The following is a 4,070-nucleotide window of genomic DNA, read 5'->3' as shown; positions in this document are numbered from 1 at the left end:
ATCTGATTTTTTAAAAAAGGTACAAGCAGGTTGACAAGCGTGGATTGAAGTTTCTGGTTGTGTTGTTTATATGAACCCAACTTTAGAGTGATGACTGACCTTTAATGGGTATGGGGAGACTGCAGTTCTACAGTGTAAAACATATTGCATAATCATAGCAACAGCTTTAGCTGATAATTGGTAGCCAGGCTTAAAATGATCTCTACAGGTATGGTAGCACAAGACATACCTACCTGATGATGACGTAAGGATTCCAGTTCTAAGCACAGAAAGGATTTATAGGTTGAACTTTATGAGGAAACTGGGGTAAAAGGTTAGGTGCTCACAAAGGAATCTGGGTTATTAATCAAAAGACTATAAAATGCTCTATCTCATGAACAAGTGCAGAGGAATTACCACAGCTAGGTGTAGCACGAAGGAGTGCTCAAGTTCATGAGTGCGTCTTGGTAACTAAATTGTAGTTAACAGCTACTGTCCTACTTTGATACTGATATTAAGGCAGTATAGCTTCTTGAAAAGATACTGATATTAGAATCATGGGCACGATGAGAGTTAATACTGAAGAGATATCATAAAAGAAGTTGTTCTCCCATTTAAGAAAATATTATCTAATAATTAAGAAGGTTTATTCTGTAAAACTCTGTTTGCTGCTGCTAAGTTACTTCAGTCGTGTCCAACTCTGTGACCCCGTAGACAGCAGCCCACCAGGCTCCCCCGTCCCTGGGATTCTCCAGGCAAGAACACTGGAGTGGGTTGCCATTTCCTTCTCCAATGCATGAAAGTGAAAAGTGAAAGGGAAGTCGCTCAGTCGTGTCCGACTCTTAGCGACCCCATGGACTACAGCCCACCAGGCTCCTCCATCCACAGGACTCTCCAGGCAAGAGTACTGGAGTGGGGTGCCATTTAGTTTTACATATTTTGTCCCTCACTTCAAATTCTCTTTCATACAAATTGCTAGAAAGAAGAGATATCTGTTGGCTTCATGATACATATTAAACACAGAACTTAAGCAACTGTGTGAATTAACTACATTTTGCAAAAATTCAACAAGCAATGGGATTTACTTTTTCTGATCCACCTGACCTTCTTCTATACACCATCTGACATAAAGCAATGGGACACCTTCTTTAACTAGGGATGCAGATTATTAAGCATACAGAAAAAAAAAAACCTTGTATATTTCTTGATGTGTTATTTATTGTCAGCAGACAACGGATTTATCATATAGAGGCTGAGTATTTTATCTTCATGGTATTTTATTTACATATTCATGATGAGTGAAATGTAACTATTTAGAATTCAGCCTTCTTTGAATAGGAAGAAAATTTTATTTTTATTATCATCTTCCAGCTGACTCCTGAGATTTATATAGTAGAGATACTTGGAATCTCTTTGCTAATTACTCCAGAGTTTTATATAAAATTTCAAGCAAAGAGAAATGCATCATAAACATTTAAAACTGGAAGGGCATTACAGAGATCTTCGTAGGCCAATTTTTTCATTTTATAAGTAAGAAATGAGCAGTTCCAACAGTTAATTCAGCTCTAGTCTCTTAAACTTGCAGTGCCTACAACATTTTATGTTGTAGTAGATAAATGAATTTACAACATAAAACCAGTTGCACCAAAATACACAAGGCCCATTGTCAAACCTCTACTTTAGCTGAAGGAAGCAAAAGAATACAGCTATTTCCCAAAATTATTTGAGTTGTAACTTGGAAATTTTCTAATCAAACCTTTAACATAAGCAATTAACCAAAAGATGCTCTAAAATTCAAGATGGTTAGACCATGAATTAAGTATGATAAAAAACCTAAAAGAAGTGAGGAAATTTTACTTTAATTCTAGGTTTTATAAAGCCATTAAAATTGTTTTTTAATTGGTAGCAGACTGATTAGACTTGGAGAGCTTTCAGGAACCACTGAAAAGGGTTGTCAATTGAAAGGCCTTAGAGTATTTTTAATTAAAATCATTGGCAAAAGGATGAGAGGCAAACCAATTGTAACTACATTTTATGTATCAAGAGGTCTACAAAATAATGCTTTGAGAACAGGTATAGTCAGAATGTGCATGTAAAATATTTTATAGAGCGTAAAACCAGGGATCTCTAAAAAATGAGCATTAACTCAGAAAAGAAAGGCAAATACAGAAATTTTCATCTTAATGCTTTTGCGTCTATTTGCATTTCTGGTATTATAAAAAATACTAGCTTATTATCTTCAACCATGTTTTACATTACTCACATGTCTGGCAGGAGTTTGAAAACTCTCTACAGGACATAAATAATGTAGAACAGACATATTCATACATAATAATCATTTTCTCTATTTGGGCATGTGTGAGGACAGAAACGGACTTACACAGCATAATATGAATGCTCATGTTCAAGAGGAGGAGAATTCTGAGTACATTAATTTTATTTTTAAGATTTTTGTGCTTATAGTTCAGAACATCGCAAAAATGCTCATTAGAAATATAGCAAAATATTGATGAAATAGGAATAACATCTATGAACTTACATGAGTCATAGAATGTTGTCTACTTCTGGCAAAGAAGATAATTTTCTCTATTAAAAAAAAATCACAAGACTACAGACTTTGGGACTTATCTAGATAGATACATTCTTACATCTAAATACCTGCTGCCAAGTCTAACATTAATTACCATAATAAATTATAAAGCAAATGAATAATATCCTCTTTCCATAGTATACTATGATTTCAGTTCAATAGGGGAAAATAATATTTCAAATCATTGAAATTATATTTAAGTTTAAAATATTAACTATAATGAGTTTCTGACTGTCTTATTCCCTAGTAACATTCAAAATATAAATATGTTCATCAGGGGCATGATATTTAGAAAAAAAAAAAAAAAGCAGCTGAGTAAATGTCAACAAGCAAGCACATTTACAAAAGATACAGAGGACGCATAAGGTCATTTAAGTATTCAAATAAGTCAATCCAGGGTATATTTCATTTGTTCTCTTTTCTCATTTTAAGGAACCACATGGCAAGGGTTATTATTCTTTTTAACTTTTGGAAATGAAAAGTATTTCTATTTTCTTAGGCCACCTTCTTATCAACTTTAGCATCTTTAACTTGTATTCAGGTGTTATTCAAGCCAAAGCTGATTCTGAAATGCAAGAGAGCAGCCCTCATAGTTGGTTTTATTTTTTTTTTTTTCATGTTTTGATCTCTTGCCACGCTACTGTTTCATAAGGTCAAAATCCCTCAAAGCCTTGACCTGAATAGCAGTCAAAATTTCAGGCACACGATGCTCTTTATATGAGCATAAACAGATGCCTTGTCTTCTCAGTCACAATGCCTATATCCTACTGGATTTTAACTATTACCAGAACTGTGCTCATTCTTTACACCAATCATTTAAAAGATTTTTTAAAAGACTGAGCATACTGTGTCATTAATGGGACTATTTTCCCCCGATAAACATGCTGGAATGTATGCATACAAGTGAGCTCTGTTCTTTAAAGTCAAAACCATACTCTCAACGTTCTTGGAATTCTTATGCCATTTTGATCAAATTCAATCTGATGAGTAAGAAAAATTGATTTTTGTTTTTAGTTATGAGATACTATTTCTTGTCTTACTCTATCTTGTTTTAATTCCTATTTCCCTGGGTAGCTTCTGTTTTATCTTGTTAAGAGTCCCATGCCCCTAGCAATGATTTGGATTGTGTCTATGATGGTGCATTTTGGGGAAAAACTGAAGAGTGAAAACTGAGACATGAGCTTAAGAAAGGCTCAAGTTTAGTGACTGAGGAAGCAAATTGCTAATATAATGTTGTTTATTTGCTTCTGGTCTGGTATAGGAGCGTAAAACTGTTTAATATAATGTTGTTTATTTGCTTCTGGTCTGGTATAGGAGTGTAAAACTGTTTTAAACATTTTTTTTAAATGTTAAAAAAAAATCATAGTAGACTTGGGATTTTCATGGTAGTACAGTGGTTAGGACTTCGCCTTCCAATGCAGGGGTGAGGGTTTGCTCCCTGGTTGGAGTGCTAAGATCCCACATGCCTCAGGACAAAAAAGTAGAACATGGAGATCGGAAG

This window comes from Bison bison, unplaced genomic scaffold (assembly GCF_000754665.1).
Source record: "Bison bison bison isolate TAMUID 2011002044 unplaced genomic scaffold, Bison_UMD1.0 scf7180017838117, whole genome shotgun sequence".
Classification (NCBI taxonomy): domain Eukaryota; kingdom Metazoa; phylum Chordata; class Mammalia; order Artiodactyla; family Bovidae; genus Bison; species Bison bison.
Note: the sequence above shows the minus strand (reverse complement) of the source record.